This window comes from Diabrotica undecimpunctata, chromosome 9 (assembly GCF_040954645.1).
Source record: "Diabrotica undecimpunctata isolate CICGRU chromosome 9, icDiaUnde3, whole genome shotgun sequence".
Classification (NCBI taxonomy): domain Eukaryota; kingdom Metazoa; phylum Arthropoda; class Insecta; order Coleoptera; family Chrysomelidae; genus Diabrotica; species Diabrotica undecimpunctata.
The window spans coordinates 93,658,651-93,677,895 of record NC_092811.1 but is presented as its reverse complement, the minus strand read 5'-3'; the positions used below and the strand labels follow the sequence as shown (position 1 = coordinate 93,677,895).

Here is a 19,245-nt window from a genome sequence, read left to right as displayed (position 1 = left end):
TAATTTATTTTAGAGTTTGTGAAAACTACATATGAATGTATGACAATTGCATTGGACTTTCAAGAAAAAGAAAATTTAATTATAAGAAAACCTTCAGCATAGTTCTAATGGAAATTGCTCGGGTCTGCTTTATTTGCAGGTTTTTGTTAGACGACCCTAGCACTCATTAGCATCCAAAGTGTTTAAAATAGACATATGAGAGTCTTATATAATTTTTATTTTATAATTACTTTGAAAACTGAAGGATAAAGTAAATAAATTGTTTTAGATTTCCTAAAGATTCATCATTGTAAAAAAATGGATTAAAGCGATGTACCGTGAAATTTTTAAACCATCAAATAGTTCTAAAATTTGCTCCAAGCATTTCACGGCGGAATCGTTTATTACTACTAAAACAACAGGCCCTAAAAGTGAAAATGTAAATATAACAACGAGTGAATCTACTACCATAAAGACCCCAGTAGAAATTCTAGAGGAAACTACCTTAGAAAGATTCTTCATTGAAAAAGCGAAGACATTATCTTGGTGACTTTGTTAAACAAAAATCACCTAACAGAGATCAGGAATATAAAGTGGTAGTAAACAAATTATTTCAAAAGAAAAATAAACAAATCAAAATGATACAACAACAAAATAGAAGGCTTGTTAAAAAAGTTAATACCTTAAAATCTTTACTAGAACATCTTAAGGAAATAATATAAAAATCTAATAAAGATAATTTATTTTCATTATTGCAATAAAGGTAAGAACTTCAGTAATAATGTTAATAGACTTAAAAGTAAGTTAACAAATCTATTTTATTTTGTTGTCAATAAATAGATTTATATACATAATTTTTCCCCTAAAATGAAACTTCCATCCACAAGTAAAATTTCTATCCTTTAAATTTATTTTTCATTATCAAACAAGAAGAGGTAGGTACACTTTCAAATTAAATTTATTTCTACAAAATTACTTTAATTCAAAAATATTCATTAATTCTTTTGCTAAATGATTTATCTTCCATATCTTTTACAAAATATTGCAGTTTTATTAAAATTCATCTAAAATTAGGTAATCTGATTAGGGCTTTTCGAAAAATCTAATCTAACGTTAGAGTTGTTGCCATATTGTGACGTCACTTGCGCAGAAGGTTTTTGCTTCAACGATTCGGTAGAAGGCGTGTCTATAAGTTTTAATGGTCTAAGGTATGGGTATGGCTGAATTTTTATTATATTTATCTTTTAATAAAGAAATTAAATCTTCTTGCTTCTTCGTACGTTTTTCTAAATGAAATAATAGTTTAGTTACTGCTGCAAGTTCACTTTTCATTTTACTGAGTTCCTTGTTAGTCTTTATACACTGATCACACACAATAACGTATAGGTTATGTTCGACATTGAATGCTTTAATATCTTTTTGCACTGTTTGTGTTAACCTATTAACGTACTCTGATAACTGAGGATTGGAACCACACAGTAGTTAGTTAAAATTCACTATTATGTCCATTATTTCTTGCTCTTTTAGTTTACTTAGAGTCGCTGTTAAAACTGCGACTTGACTATCGGACGCCATCTGGTGTATGTTCAATATGTTCCTTTTAAGTAAAATCTTTTAACATCGAGCTCATGTCGATTTAGTTTTAACTTTTAATGCATTTAATATGTAAAATAAAGGTTATTACAACCTATTTAAGAGGTTAGTTTTAATTGCTAACTATGTTTGCACTGACGATCTTATTTTTATAAAAAATTTTAATTTTTCATAAAAATAAGTTTTAAATATATATTATTTTAAACTAAAAGTTTTTTACTTCGCTGTATGTTTTATTTTTGTAAAAAATATTTTTTTTATCTATTACTTTTTTTTGTTCTTTTTACTCTAGACTTTTAGTCGTATACAATCTCTTTCTATTCACTTAATTACAAATTGCAGCTACCGGAGCTTTTTTGTTTTTCGGAGCTTTCCTAAAAATACCTTCCGGAATTTTTACTTTTTTCTCGTTGATGAAGTTAGTGCTTTTTACATGAACGACAGTGTTTTCTGGATAATTTTCCCCGAGGAAAATTAAAATTATTTTTAGAGCTTTATTGGAAAAGTTTGTTAAAATTATTAAAGTCTTATGAATTATTAGGTAGATATAACTAAAATCAGGAAACTTTAGTTATTAGAAATGTTCATGGTTTACCATCAGTATTATATCTTATTTCCAAAGGCGTAAATTTCGTGTAAGATATAAAAAAATTATAATAGTAAAAATGTAACACCTACTTTTAATTATTAATAATATTTTCATAACTTTATGTAGGTCTAGTCTTGTTCTATTATTCTCCGCATTTTAATCTGCTCATTGTTTTGTTTTTTTCAGTCGTTAACCTTTCATTTGTTCCGTATATCTAGATTTGGGTCGTTTTTGTTTATTATTTGAGGTTATTATTTCTGCTTAATAATAATTAAATGGTGGGCCGCTACAATGTTGTAAGCGACAGAATTGAGAGTATGCAAGAGATGAAAAAAACATAGTGACAAGTTATTGATGAACATAAGCACTGAGAAAAAAATTAAATTTAATTAACAACAAGATAAAGTTATAGATGTGTAAACAAATTATGCAGGTTTACTCCGAGTAAGCAGAAAAAAATTAGTTCAATATCTTCTTCTTCTTTGTGTGCCGTGCTTGTATTCAAGCGTTGGCTATCGTCATATTGACAAGCTGATGAAATGATTCTCGGTCGGCAGCTAGATGAAACAGTTCCTCGACCGTTCGACCTGTCCATTGTCTAATGTTACGCAGCCAGGACAGTTGTTTTCTTCCGACCCAACCTTTTCCTTCGATTTTGCCCTGAATGATTAACCGGAGTAAGCGATATTTAGCTCATTATATGACCGAAGTATTGGACCTTTCTCATTTTGATGATGTTGATCAATTCTCGCTCTTTGTGCACGGTCTCTAGCACGCATTCAGTAGAAATGTGTGCTGTCCACGGGATTCTGAGCAAGCGACGGTAACACCATAACTCAAACGCTTCTAATTTGTTAAGATTTTTTTATTTTTGTTGTCCAGGTTCCAGACGTAGCACTTCAATACTCTTAGACGTGTGGTCAAGGACAGACTTCTACTGCATAATAGAGAACGCCAGTTAATAAAGTTTTTCCGTGCGAGTTCAATATATACTGGATATATTACAGTGTTGCACCTGATTACTGTGCAAGGTTTTGGCTTATTTAGGCTTTGAAAAAAAAGTATCTGATATTAATAATAAACAATAATCAATTAAAAATGTTTATTAATATGTTTTGTACATACTATGCTAATAAAAGATTGATGACATCGAAATTATTAGACAAAAGAACCAAAATGACTATCTACAGAACACTGAATAGACCCGTAGTAACCTATGGATGTGAAACTTGGGTAATGACGAAAAAAGATGAAGTCCAACTCAGGACATTCGAAAGAAAAATACTGAGGAAAGTATATGGCCTGGTACAAGAGAAAGATGGCACATAGAGAATCAGGAGAAACGACGAGGTTAATGAGTTAAAAATGAAGGTTATGACATTGTAAGATTTGTGAAAAGTCAAAGACTGTCATGGCTGGGACATGTGCAGAGACAAAACGATTCAAAAACAACAAAGAAAATGTTACAATGGAAGCCCATAGGAAGGCGAAAAAAAGGAAGGCCCAGAACGTGATGGTTGGATGACGCGGAAGACGACCTGAAAACAATGAACATAAGACAATGGAGAAGAAAGGCACAAGAGATATCTGAATGGAAGGACATAGCCAGACAGGCAAAGACCCATCCAGGGTTATGATGCCAAAAGAAGAAGAAGAAGAATATGTTTTATATGCTAAGTACACAGTTTAATGCTCCTTAAATTTAAACTTAAAAATAATGTTTCATCTTATTCTAATTTTTCATAAAACTCGGTATTCGGGTTTCATGTACTGGCACATATCCAGTAGATTTTTGCGTTTTTCTTCTTTTATTTTTATAGGCCCGGTATAAGCATTCGGCAACGCATCAATTTGGTAGTTGAATGCTCTGATGGCTTGTGCAACCCATTTTTTATTCACAAGTAAGAATGTTTGCCAAGGTTGCGTGACGTTTTGGGAAGTGCTAGCCATTATTCTCATATGATCATCGCTGTGAAAATTTGAACCAACGGTACTCAGTGATCTTACATTTGGGATCTTTCCATAAGTAGTTGTCACATGCTAATAAATCTTTGAAGTCTTTTGGCTCCACATAGTATACATTAAACGGCTTGCTGGGACGTGAGTTGATAATAACTGCCACCCAGTCGAAGGGTACATTTACCATTGCTCTTCTTTTCTTTTTCTCTATGAGCGAGAAGTCATGGTTGCAAGGTAAGAAGCTGTTCTATATTATACTTGAGTGAAATATCTATTCACAATCAGCAAACGGAACATGGACAGCATTTTCCAGTTATTATTCTGGCCACGCATTGGTCAGACCAGACTATAAGTATTTTTATTTATGTGTTTTATATAACACAGGAAAGCTAAAGCGATATCTGTACAACCACGGTTACCAATATATTTATGCTTCAACATCATAGTGGCATCATTTGAACCTGCATCGTGAATATCATAGTTGTAAGTGGTATACTGACGTTGATAGAACACTGAAGAATGAGTCAATGTTAGACAGTACACTTGCTGAAGATCAGTGAAGAATATGACGAGTTGTGGATTAGCCTTTTCAACATCCAACTTCAGTGCTTTTTATCCAGCCTCAGCACGTGCATTGGGGAGTTCACTGTCAACAAGAACAGCATTTCTTTCTGGACCGTCTGGAATAACCACAAGCTTGATATACATTTTATCACAAAACGTACACTTATCTGAGCGAGGGAGACCAAAGCGCAGATTAAAGTCTGATTGAAATATGTCAGTGTAAGAGCGCCGGGAAACATTGCATTGTTGATACTTTTCACAAAACAGTTTGTACATTTTTTTCAAGTTTAATTTAGCAGAAAGGCAGTATTTTGTAGATGCAGCGCGACTATAGTGGTTTTCTTGATGTGAAAACGACTTTATTTGTTTTCTTATACGTTCTTTGTCGGTTTCGTTGATTTTATTAGGCCTATTTATGTGTTTTCCACGTGGATCACGTTGGCATATCTGTTTTTATCTTCTGCTGAATGTGATGAATTCTTCGAGGTGTTCTTCAAAATGCTTAAGATATATTTTTTTGGCACACTGGTAATTTCTTCAGTCCAATCTGGATGTGATATCGTACAGTACATTGTCGTCTGGAGATGTTTTCTGGAGTCCGTCTACGTTGTGGCTCTTAAAGTTCCATACAACTGACCAGGTGCGTAGTTTGTGCATTCTAATCTAGCCTATGAAATTATGTTTATTATCCATAAAAACCCATGTTAACTACACTTTGAACTATTTATTGTATGCAAATTTTTCTACAAACCACCCAAAATTTAGGACAAATCTTAAAGCAAAGTTAAACATGTCTAACTAGGCCGATTTTAAGAACCGGACCCCGAAGTCTCTCTTCAATTTTTCTCATGCGAAAAACGAATGTTATATTTCTCGCTGTATTAATTCCTATAATTCTCCTTCGCAAGTTTAAAATAATTAGCATACTCCAACCCTCAGTAATAATTGCTACTCCCACTACAACCTCATTCCTTTAGACATACAGACAGTTTTAAAATAGCAAACGAAAAAGACTCTCTCTCTCGGCTGTTGATTACCGCTAGCAACAGACGCACTCTCTCTTGACTGTTGACTGCCGTTAGCAACAGACGCATTCTCCCTTGACTGTTGACTGCCGCTAGCATTAGATGCCCTCTCTCTCTCACCCCTCTCTCTCTCTCTCTCACTGATAGTTACGCGAAAAATACCGCGAATCTTCTTTTGAATCGTATGTTATTGTAGTATTGTACCACGAGTCACGTGTGTAGAAACAGCTATAGATAGCTTACCTCGTACGAAAAACAATCGCGTGTGAATATCGCGAATGGAAGCCTATAAATACCGCGAGTGTGTGTAACAGCAATGTTGGTAAAACTTTTGATAAACTTGATTGGGCTATTATCTATCACCTTTTCCTACCTCTGCTAATTATTTTAAACCAGCCCTATTTAACAGAGTTCTTATACTTTAAACTTATATTAATGATTTCACATATCAGAAGCTTGGAAGCGTAAAGGCAAACTGCAAAAACACGTTTCTGGAAAACTGAGTATAAAGCTTAAAATATGTTCGAACAAAATAGAATAGTAAGGGCGAACAAGTTTTTTTTATTAACAAAACTTAAAAGAGGATAAGTTTTGAAGCTATTTATTTGTGGTATGTTTGATAAAGGTACAGTTTTATGGAATTTAGCCACAATTAGCTGTAACGATAATTACATTTTTTTAAAGGATGAAAATGTTTTTTAATGTAATTACCATTACAACCAATTGTGGCTTAATCCCATAAAACTATATCGTTATTAAAAGGGGATTTTGCAAGATTTGCAAAATTTTTATAAAATAAAAAGAAAAGGGGTTAATAATTTTTATTCTACAAAAATAAACATAGTTTTGTTGACAAAGTATGTGGAAGCTAATAGCAGTAAATTTGCAAATTCACAAATAATACTTCAATTAAACGTTATTTGATTTTCACCGTCTACAATTTTTTCGACTTCAGTTGTACTAATTCCTCCACTAATAGCTTCTTGTAAAGCACGATTGTGAGGCATGGGTGCATAATCAAAAAGATCTTGTAAGTCCTTTTTCTTTTCTTCCGTAAGCTTGAGAGGACCATAGTATTTAATCTGACATTAAAAAAACGTGCTTAATAACATCAAATCGATTTGCATGAATGTGGCAAAGGTTAGACAAAACAAAGTTTATGTTCTTATTTTGCCCGACACAGTTATCACTGAAAATTATAACTTTTCCCACATGCTTATTAACAAAGTTTTTCAAGTAGTGACCAAGGAAACTGGCTATTTCGCACGATACGCGTTTAGCGATGGTTTCATCCCATACATACATTATAGCTGCTCCTGTTTTAAAGTTGTGTATTCCTAAGTTGTAAGTCCACATTTTCCTTTTGTAGTATTGTACGTTGCAGGTAAGTTTAGGGATGGGTAATGCTTGTTGTAAATCAATAAATACAACTTCAATATTTTCATCCTTGTTGCATTCGTACCTTTTCATCATATTCTGAGCAGCTTTCTGCTTTGGTAAATGAACCTTCAGTTCAGTATCTAATTCAGTTATTCTGGAAGAATTCGGGTTGCTAGTCTTTAACAAATCTTCAGAGAAGCACTGGGAGAAGTTTGGGAGGGTATCAAAGTAAACGGAGAGGTAATCAATAATATTAGATATGCTGACGACACAGTTATTATCGCAAATGACTGCAACGAGCTTCAAAGACTCATGCAAAGCATACACACAGCAAGTCAAGAATATGGTTTAGAACTCAATACAAACAAAACTAAATGCATGCTCATCAGCAAAACACAACAACCTCCGATGCAACTGATATTAAACAACCAAAAAATAGAACAAGTGGAGACATACACATACCTTGGAACCACAGTCAACACAAAATGGGATTAGTCAACAGAAATAAGATCACGAATTGAAAAAGCGCGAAACGCGTTCAACAATATGAAAAAGTGGTTCACAAGCAAAATCTCAATGGAACTAAAATTAAGACTGGTCAAGTGTTATGTCTTCCCGGTCTTGTTCTATGGAGCAGAGGCATGGACCACAACGGAAGCCACCCTGAAGAAACTAGAATCCTTTGAGCTGTGGATATATCGCCGTATTCTTCGGATATCCTGGACAGACCACATCACTAACGTGGAAGTAATGCAGAGAATAGGCAAAAGCAAAGAAATAATCTTCACCGTAAAGAAACGGAAGCTTGAGTACTTCGGACATGTCATGAGGCATACTAAGTACCGGCTGCTACAGTTAATAGTCCAAGGAAGAATCAACAGTAGGAGGGGACCGGGAAGAAGACGGCACTCGTGGATGCATAACCTGCGACAATGGTTCGGACTAACATCGACCGAACTGTTCAGAGGTGTCGTAAACAAAGTCAAAATAGCCTTGTTAATAGCCAACGTCCGAAACGGATAGGGCAAAGGAAGAAGAAGAAGAAGAAGTCTTTAACCCATCCAGTTTAACTGTAATTTTAGAGCAGGTATTACAATCATCAACAGAAGGAGGCGGAACACCTATATCAACAGAAGGAGGCGGCACACCTATATTGAATTCGTTGACAAAGATATTTCGATAGTAGGATTCTATCAGAGTCTGTTCTTTAGTGTTTCTTAGCCATTCCATATGAGCTCCATATACTCCAGTAATTGACGAACCCGGTGGCGTATATTTTCGAAAAGGACGTTTAGCCCTGCTATAGTGACTGAAAACGGTAACAAGTGAATCAATGTGATCTCTGACCAACTGCTTTCTATATCCAACCATTTTATTTCCTGGACTAAGTTTCCCTCTGTTATCACCCAGCACAATTCCTGTTGTGGTCTGCTTGTCTAAAACAACGCGAACTCTTTTTTCGCTTATGCCATGAATGCTAATAAAAGCCTGAAGAAAAACACATTTTCTTTCTCCATTTATTGAAACACTATATTCTATGGCCCGAAGCTTCCTACTAGGTCTGTCAGTAATTAAAGACTTTTTACAATCATTTCAACTTATCACTTTTGAAAGGTATTGTTTTTGATTATCGTAGTTGCCAATTTGCCAAAAGTTATTGAAAATCATATTGATATTATTCATGCCCAACTTTTCAAAACACATTTTAAGACACTTACATGGCAGTCCGATTGTGCGCGCAGATACAGTTTTCTTTGTATTTCTTCAAACGTACGCTTCACCTCAGTTTCGTTTGGTTTTGGACTATGTGAATTTTCCAAGTCAGCTTTCTGCCAAAAAATTAAGTTAGATTCTTGTCGTGTTACCTACCAACCACTTGGATAAATTAACTAATTAACTAAAACGTAGTTTGGAATGCGGTCATTGTTTACAGCGATTTAAATAAAATCCTACAAGTTTTATGTTTGTTTTGTCCTGTTAATTGTGTCCTGTTTGTCCCTAATTGTGTTTTAATTTATTATTTTAACATTTGACATCACAATTCTACAAGTCAAAGAAATTGCACACCCAGAAAACAGTACAAGTACTTTCATTCATTGTCATATAACCGTCCTCTTTCTTTATAAAAATTTTCAATAATTTAACACACATTTCAAAATATATCTCTTCAATAAATATAAATAACTTTAATAATTTAAATAATATAAAACATCACATTTTCTTTCAACAAACAATAACATATACCTTACTCCTATATCATCTGTTAACATCCCTTCCCTCAAGAAACTTCCTCCTAAGTTGTTAGACAGTTACAACATTGACCGAAGATCACTCATTATCAATAATAAGGGATAGTTTGAACTATGAATCACCAATCACTATATAATAACTCTCAATTCAACAGATCTTTTCTCTTACCAACTTGTGGGTTGTTACTCTGTCTGCTAATGCAATTTATTCATATTAATTAACACAGACATGTAATATTGGCATAATTACTAAAACGTTTTTTTATCTATAACTTTTTTGATCTATCTTCTTATAAGACAGAACCCTAATATGGGCTTTTTTATAATTCCAGCATTTAATTTACTTTGTACCACTGACCTGATGATGCTTTGCAAATTTTAAAAAGCGAAACCGGTCGTCTTAGGTAGGGTAGTAAAATTAAACTGATTGTAAGTCTAATTTATTTCTTTTTTACCACTCCTAACTTTGTTTATTCCATTGCCTGAGAACTAAAGTGCTCCCATAAGCAGACCTTGAGATGTTTACAAAAATCATTCCTTCGAATAAATAATTGCATGTCGCCGAAAATCTCAACTTTGTATAGGGTCGGACAAAAGTATTCAAATAAAATTAATTCAAGTTAAAAGATTTTCAAATACTCGAACTAAGACCTACATAAGGTTTCGAATCGTTACAATTATCATATGTATATATTTTTAAGTTTAGATAAATATTAATATCATGTTCTAGTTTATTTTAATATAAGCAGGAGTATTGAAATGTCTTTTAATTATTTAAAATATATTTCTGAGCGTTTAAGAACAGAATAACTTCTGCAATGTCGTCCGAAATTTAAGGGTACTTAATAAACACTAAATGTAAATTCTATCGCATCGAAAGAACAAAACAGGGCGCTGCCGCTTTTATTCGTAGAAGGGCTGTTTACAGATTAACGAACTTGCTATAAAGAAAAGTTAATGATTCGAGTTTAAGTGTTCGAGGCCGGAGTGGAAATTTACTAGACAATTCATTGTTTCATTAAATCTTTAAATATATAAAAGGGATTTCTTATAACAAATACAAATTAGGGGAGTAAAGGTTCCATGTTTGGCTTTAGTCCTTTTTTTATGGTTTTGTGAGTTTTTTCTTGGAGTTAAAATTTTAATTATTTTAGTTTTTCAAAATGTTAATTCTATATTTAAATTATGGGAAATAAGATATTAAGATGGGGTTGAAAACGTGTAAAAAATCGAAAACAATAGATAGAACATTATGCAAAAGACGAATTAAAAGCGCGAAAGATGATTTAGATAACGTCCAAGACACTAAAAATATAAATAAACATGAAGTCGGAAGACTTCATATCGATGGCGATTTATACAGGGTGAGTCATAACTATTGGGACATAGACTAAGGACAGGTTATTTGGGCCAAAATATGGCTATTGGGCCAAATATGCCTTAATAAAATGTTGCTGAGAAAAAAGATACAGGGTGTTAAAGTTAATTTTTGTTTTTCGTTTTTTGCTAATAGTTTCCCTGTATATTTATAAATTGCTATCAAAATTGGCACAGAGGCATAATCTTAGACAAGAAATAGTATTTTATTTACAATTCTACTATCAAATACCAAACTAATAAACAAAGTTGCAACTAACGTAAGGTTTCCGTTTTGAAGATAAATCAAAACTAAACACACTTTAACTTAAAAGAACTCACAAAAACTCAAATTAAATGTTCTACATGGTCTCCTCCGATTTCTATGCCTTTTCTAATTCTATTTATAAAGGATTTTCGGACGTTAAAAAAATATTATTCTGTCTCCTTATAAGATTAGCTGCATTTTGAATGTATCTCCAAAGTTCGTCTCGTGTATTAATTTCATTGGCATAAACTAAGGACTTCATATATCCCCAAAAATAAAAATCTAGCGGGTTGTACTCAGGACTTCTTGGTGGCCATTGAAAATCACTGCCTCTGCCAATCCATCGTTGAGTAAATACGTCATTAAGATGATTTCTAACAGCTAATGAAAAATGAGGTGGCGCTCCATCCTGCATAAACCACATTTTTCTTCTTACATCCAGTGACAGATCATCTTAAATATCACTAAAAGTATTTTCCAAAAAGAATAAATAAGAATCTCCATTTAAATTCGGAGGAAGAACATAAGGCCCTAGTAGTTGGTCGCCTATAATGCCACACCAAATATTCAATTTAAACTCATGCTGAAAATGTCTAGCTTTAATAGCATGCGGGTTTTCTTCGTCCCAATAATGACTATTTCGCCAATTAAAAACCCCTCGTCTGGTAAAAGTTGCTTCGTCGGTGAACATAATATTCTTAATAAAGTGTCTGTCATTGCGATGTTTATTCAGAATACGTTGGCAAAACTGTAAACGTCGTGGAAGATCTGTTGGAAGTAAATTTTGAACAGGAGTAAAGTGATACGGATGAAGGTTCTCTTTTTTTAGAATTCTAACAATAGACGACTGACTTACTCCTGTTGCTGCTGATAGATGTCGTGAACTTATTTCAGGATTTTCATCTACTCGAAACAAAAGTTCATCTTCTTGATTAGGTGTGATTTGTTTCGGTCGACCACCCCGATTTTTAGTGTGAAATGACCCAGTTTCACCTAAACTACGATATAATCTTGCAAAAGTTTTGTGATTTGGTTACCTGCTGTTTGCGTATAACATTCCATACCTTCTGGCTGCCGAGCGACCGCAAAAATTTTCTTGTGCGTATACGCAAATCATATCTCGCATTTCTTCATAAGTAAAATGATTGTGACGAGGAATTTCAATCAAAAAAAGTAATAATTACTGTTAAAAAATCCAACATTACACTACATTGTCACATCAAAAATAATTTACTCTGAACAAATGACATTTACCAACAATTATCTGAGAGTAGAAAGCAAACTTTTTATAAATGAAATTTGAAATCCTTTTTTAAGACTCTAAGCAGTTCGACTGCGTTTTTATCGAAAACGGTTGAAATTATCATGTTTAAACAAGAGTATCAATTTTACGTAAAAATTATGTTTACGTCATATTTTCTAATAAAAATTACTAAAAATTTCATTAGAAAAAGTTTACACTCAATTTGATCATTGGGAATGATCTACGTGGCGCCCTCTATGACAAAACGTAAAATTGTAAATAAAATACTATTTCTTGTCTAAGATTATGCCTCTGTGCCAATTTTGATAGCAATTTATAAATATACAGGGAAACTATTAGCAAAAAAACGAAAAACAAAAATTTACTTTAACACCCTTTATCTTTTTTCTCAGCAACATTTTATTAAGGCATATTTGGCCCAATAGCCATATTTTGGTCCAAATAACCTGTCCTTAGTCTATGTCCCAATAGTTATGACTCACCCTGTATAAGTTAAGGAATTTAATCAGTTAACTTCTCATTTCCACATCTGATTGTCATCTGTGTCTGTTTTGAGCATCCTCTTTTTTCAAATTTAAGTCTTCTATTGTCTTTCTGGTACTGCCATTTAGGATAGTCTTGGTATTCCTCTTTTGTGACTTTATACTGGATTATATCTATATTCTTAGCTAGGCTTCTACATTTTCCTCCATCTAATGAAGATTTTCAACCCACTTGTAACCTTTTAGCCGTGTCTGTGGCATTTAATATTTCTCTAATAGCGTCGTTGGTGATTGTGTTCCAGTTTGATATTGTGGTATTTCTTCGAAGGTAGTCTCTCACATTTTAATTTCATTTAGCTTTAGTATTTAAGGTAAACACTTTACTTTGATGTTACAACCAAGTCAAAAAAATGCTTCCCCTATCCCAATTTTTTTACTCCTAGTTTTATGTCGTTTTGTTGTACCATACCACAAAGAGTACAAAAAAGGGTGTATATATCAGGAGTTTGGAAGAGTAAGGGCGAACTCGCAAAGTGGACGTTTCAATAACAGTCTCATTTGTCTCACAAACCTTTAAAGAATGCTTGTGTATATTATAAAAGCATGTTTCGCCCTTTATATTTTTAAAATTGTGTAACAAAAGATATACCAAACCATTCAAGTCAGAAACTGAACTACATAATCGTCTAGAAGAGCAAGGGCGCACCCACAGACTTTCGTTGCATTTTCGTTCAAGGTTCGCCCTTTCTCCTCTGTAACCGTATCAACGCGCCAGTGTTTCTGTAAAGTTGTTGTGTAAAGTGGTATAGGTAATTGATTTTGACAAGAGCTATGACCTTGTAAATAACAGGTAAACTTGTGTACTGCATCGGCATGATTCATAGCTCTTGTCAAAATCCATTACCTCTACATACAGTATTGTGCTAAAATTTTAATGGCACTAAGCCCTTATTTAAGGTTAAAAAAAGTTTATTGACGTTTCAATCTCCACTTCGGAAATCGTTCTCAAAATACAAACATTAATAAATTAAACAAATTTGTTTTTTTTTTAACCTTCCAGCGGTCGGGCGTATGTGGTGAATACACGGGTAATAGATTTATACCTACGCTGCGCTGCAATCGGGTGCTTTTCGCTAGTTCCACTCCATTACTAAAGCAACCTTCCAGTGCACAAATAATCTGTCAAGGAATAGTACGTTGCTGAGAATTTTGTATTTGTATTTCAGATATACGCGCGACTTTTTAGGTAAATTTTTATAACATCTGATTTTTTTTGTTATAGTTACATTATTCTTATTGTAATATGGATAAGATATTACTATTTCATGCATTTTTTGTGTTGACACCTTTCTACGTTGATATAATGTATCTCTCATATACAAGCGACCATTTGTGGCAATTAGTTCCATTTTGTTTATTTAATTTTAGAAATGGCGGATAAGAAGAAGATTTTCAATCTCAAGGATCCCACTGATATAGAAGCTGTTACAAATTTGATGTTTGCTGAGTCGGATGACGATATACGTATGAATGATAGCGATACAGACGAAGAGGAACATGTTTCGGAACGTGATGACGATTCTGAGTCCGAATTGAGTGATGGAAGTAATGCCGAAGACGAAGCTGACAGTTCCAACGAGGCTTATCTAGCTCATCTAAAGAAAAATGGAAAAGTTTTCGACTTATAGATTTGGCAAAAAAATCCAAAGAAAAAAGTAAGCGACTACCTCGCAATATATTACTCTGTCTTCCTGGGGTCATTGGACCAGCTAAGAATCTGACAGACATCGTTGATATGTGGAAGTGCCTCATAACTGATCCTATGATTGAGAGCATCGTGAACTTCACAAATAAGTTTATAAGTTCTGTAAGATCTAATTATTGTCATCCAATAGGGATATAGACAAACTGAAAATAACAGCCCTTTTGGGCTTGCTTTATTTGGCGGGCATTTACCATGGTAATCGAGTTAACCTTGAAGAACTATGGAGAATGGATGATTTCAAAACAGTAATAAGTTGAAGAAGATTTCTATTTTTAATGAAAGCATTACGTTTTGATGACATAGCTATGAGAGTAGAACGTAAAAGAATGAATCGCTTGACACCAATAAGGAATATTTTCGAGGAATTTGTGTCCAATTGCCAAAAATGCTACTCGCTTGGAAATAATATTACAATTGACGAGAAACTAGAGTCATTTCGTGAAAGATGCTCCTTTATTTATTACATCCCAAAAAAAAACAATAAATATGGGATCAAAATTTATGCCATGGTTGACGCTCGCATCTTTTACACTTATAACATGGAAATTTATGCAGGGACTCAACCAGATGGCCCATTCTCCATAAGTAACAAACCGCGATACGTGGTAAAAAGGTTGGCAACACCTATATTTAATACGGGGAGAACACTGACCACTGACAACTGGTTTTCTGATTTTGATTTGATAAAAAATCAAATTCAAAAAAGATTCAAATTTTTGAAAATTTTGAGAAAACTTATTGTCAGCGTGGATAAGCTATCTGTAATGGTATGTTTAAAAACTGTTCAATTTAGTTTTATCATATTAAAGTGAAAACAAGAGAAATTGTTTATAGCAACAAATTCCAGAAATTAACTGAGTTTTTTAATTAAATTAATATGTGGTTGGTATCTATGGTATATGACAGTTGAACGCCGGATATAGGCATGATTGCCGGTAACTGATGTACTATTCAAACGGTGTAAGAGTAAATATTAGTCTTATTTTGAGTTTATAATGTACCAAGACAAGATATAACGTCCACGTCGACATTGGTAGGTCTGTACAATAAATGTCTGCAACACTTTAACAAACTCAAATTTATAGTCACTTCTCTCTTACAGCATTTCTTTTAAGACTGCCTTAAATTTAGGATTGGCTTTCTTAAATAACAAGGACAAACGTGACTCATTTGAGTATAAAGTGAAGTCGTTTTACCCTGTCGTATTTCGGATTAACGCCCGAAAAATAATTTATGACTCTAGTTACAGCCACTCTGTTATGCTTTCGCTTTTCTACCTGCTTTGTGGTACCAAACCTCCTACTGGTCGGCTGTAGTACTTGAGGATAAATCAGCGCTACCAAAACAATTTTTTTATAAATCGTGAAAAAACGCAAATTGACTGCACAAGGTATTAAAATCTTAATCAGAAATATCATTTATGACATGTACAAAGCAAAAGAACATGTTACAAGAAAGACACTTATTCAAAAATAAAGGACAGAGAACTTTGTGATATGGGTTTGACCAGTTTATCAAAACTATTAAAAGCTATGGGTTTTAGATACAAAAAAATGTCCAAAGAAACTATTTAAAAAACAAGAATTCCGAATTTGCCAGACAATTTGTGTTTCTTGACAAAACATGGACTTTTGCGAAAGGAAATAATACCAAATCATCCTGGCAAGATAATTCTACTAAATGCTATTCGAGTACTAGTGCGAGTAATGGCAAAAGATATATTATATTGCATGCAGGAAATACGGAAGATTTTATACCCAATGCTAGTCTTATATTTTCTTCGACAAAAAAAAAACTGATGATTAGCACGGAAATATGGACGCCGATATTTTTGAATATTGGTTTGAGGAAAAATTATTAAAAAATCTGGAAAATCCGTCATTATTAGTCTTAGACAATGCTACGTATCACACCAGAGAGGAGGAAAAGTTTCCCACAAGCAGCTGGAAAAAGAAGACTTAAGAATGTGGCTGTCGGAGAAAAATGTAGAACACGAACATCTAGTTTTAAAAGCTGAATTATTAAATAAGTGCAAAGGACACATTACTGAGAAAAAATTTGTCGTTGACCAAATGTCACTAAAATATGGTCATGAGGTCCTAAGACTACCACCATATCACTGCCAGTACAATCCAATTGAATTGGTGTGGGGCATCACTAAAAACTACTATGATAAACATGCATGTAAGACCACCGACGAAGCCAGCATTTTACAACTCTGGCAAGATGCACGAAACCAAGTCAATAAGGAACAATGGCGGAAATGTATTGAGCATACTGAAAAAAAAAAAATTAGAGTCATATGAAATAGAACAAGTTATTGATCAAGTAAGAGCTTTAATTATTCGTAATGATGAAGATTCAGATGAATCGGATAGCGAGTCAGATAGTGATGATACCTGTCCATAGATTAAGACGTAGATAGAAAAATTAATACAAAAGGATACCAACCACAAAAAAAAACAAAAAAAAATAAAACAAAAAAAAAATAAAACAAAAACCGCATGCAGGAGAGAGCCGGAGGCCGCCGGCACGACGCTCTTGAATGCAAGCACCAAAAAAATTAGATTAGCAAGTAAGGTAGATTAAGGACATGACTGGACGAATGACTGGGTATTAGACGACATATGAAAGGATTCGATGCTTGCTCGCTCTCGACTGCACTTGGTGCAGAAAAGGGAAAGCAAGTATCGGCACACACAACCATCATTAGATCGCCGAACAATTGCTTTGACCGGTAGTGATAAAGCCAAATGGGCTAACCTACCACTTAAATGTAAATACACGGAAATCTCCCATTGCCTGACGGGGGATACCGCGAAATAGTCGAGACCTGGCTCCAAAGACCAGGGGGCGGAGAAAAGCCGGGGCTGGTTGTACCGCAGGAGGCCAACCTACCTCGGTGAGTTTGGGAAGGTGTGTGTGTGAAGTAGGAATAAGTCTTTGTTTTATATAGATATATATTTTTATAGATATATTTATAAAATATATAAAAATAAAAATATAATACAAAATTTTGAACACCCAGTATTAACATTGGCAATTTTTTTATGCTTAAATAAAAATAGAGTTTAGTACACGCTGAAAAAGAATTTTTGCTCTTTCATCATAAATATTAACCACAATATTAATTTTTGAAGTTGCATGTGTAATATGAAAAATTTTTCGAAAACTTTAAATATCTCAAAAACGGCTATTTTTTCGAGAACGATATCCCAATAAAAATCGTACGTAGATTCTAAAAAAAAAATAAGAAAAAGCACAGTTTCTATTTAAAATAAGAAACCTAATGGCGACTTCCGGTACAACCGGAAGTGCTAGAAGAATGCAAATATTTAAAAAATGAAGAATGCCTTGCATAACCCATTATTCCAAGTTTGCAGAAACCAGTGACGACCAGAACTTTGAAAACTTTTAACCAACATGTTGCGTGAATGACCCTGTATATTTCATACTCAATGTTTATCAATTTACATTATGATATTCAGTTATTATAAAACATAATACAAAGTTATTTTATTAAAAAAATCCCTAATGTCGTATTATCAAATTAAGAAAACCGTACATTTTTAATTTGAGAACCGCTGACTACCTGAGGCAAATCTGAACAGACACTTTTATTACTTATGCGACAGGCTAAAACGATCCTACTATAGTAGAGTGTATAAGTTGAGCTGCCATACCTGCAATGCGTGCTACATCGGTAGAACCTTCAGATCCTTCAACATTACATCGAGAGAACATTTTAGATATATAGAACGTCCAACACCAGGTCAATCCTATTTCTCACAACATATTCGACGTACAAACCACATCTTTGATCCACAAACAGATTTCACAATTCTTCATACTTGTAATAAAGGCTTCTTGTTAAATAACATGGACCATTTAGAAATTTTAATATCCTTAAAAAACCCCTCATCAGATACATTAAATGCCCAATTAGAACTGAAATTCACACCAGTCTACTCAGTATTAATATAACTACTTGAATATTTAAATAACATTACCTGATTCTATTCAGCTTCTTTTGTATACTATCAATCTAAATACATATTTGATGGATCCCCTAGTTTCTTGTTTTTATATTGTGTCATATAGTATCCATTATCACCACGTGGTATGCAAAAGTAACTTCAACATTATGTAAAATCCACAATATATATTTCATACCTTTATATATAGTTAACACAAATTAATACATCTAATACACCTTATTAATTAATCCAATCTTCAACGAAAGTTTTCAAATTTGGATCCGACGACATCCTTACATCTACAATACTCTTCTTGATATATTTCCAATAAACTTTCTTTTTTCCTAAAACTAAATTAAATATCAGTATTTGACTGGTATGCCACCTCAACTTATTTGCCTCAAATTTTCTAATATAGTCCACCTGGCTTTTAATACACTACTCAACAATTGAAGTGGATAATTTTAAAATTCCTAAAATTAACATATAAAACTATTTTTAAAATAATTGAATGTACTATACTCTATATGCTATCTTTATTGCCAATATTTTTTGCATGTGGTTTTTTTCTCCCTATTCTTATCGGCCCTTATCTCGTACAAAGAAAGACATGTTGTTCCAAACATGAATATATCATTCGTATAAAAGTGCTTGTATTTGCTTTACCAGTCAATAAGTCAATAAATCTATTTAAAACAAAAAAAATATGCCGCAAAGACGTTTAGAACTAGTGCAGCTCGAGCAATTAGTTCGTTGGATGCAACAAGGCATAACTCAACAAGAGGTTGCTATGAG

General features: G+C 33.5%; 1 long non-coding RNA gene across 1 annotated transcript in view; it reads right to left on the bottom strand.

Annotated features, from left to right (window-relative positions):
• LOC140449799 (uncharacterized) overlaps positions 1-18,623 on the bottom strand; it is a 218,845-nt gene extending 200,222 nt beyond the window's left edge. Inside the window, exons 1-2 of the long non-coding RNA XR_011951887.1 lie at positions 18,484-18,623; positions 18,157-18,421 (exon numbers count right to left, since the gene is read on the bottom strand). This is a non-coding gene — a long non-coding RNA (uncharacterized lncRNA). The remainder of the gene's footprint in view (positions 1-18,156; positions 18,422-18,483) is intronic.
• Between the last annotated feature and the right edge of the window lie 622 nt (positions 18,624-19,245).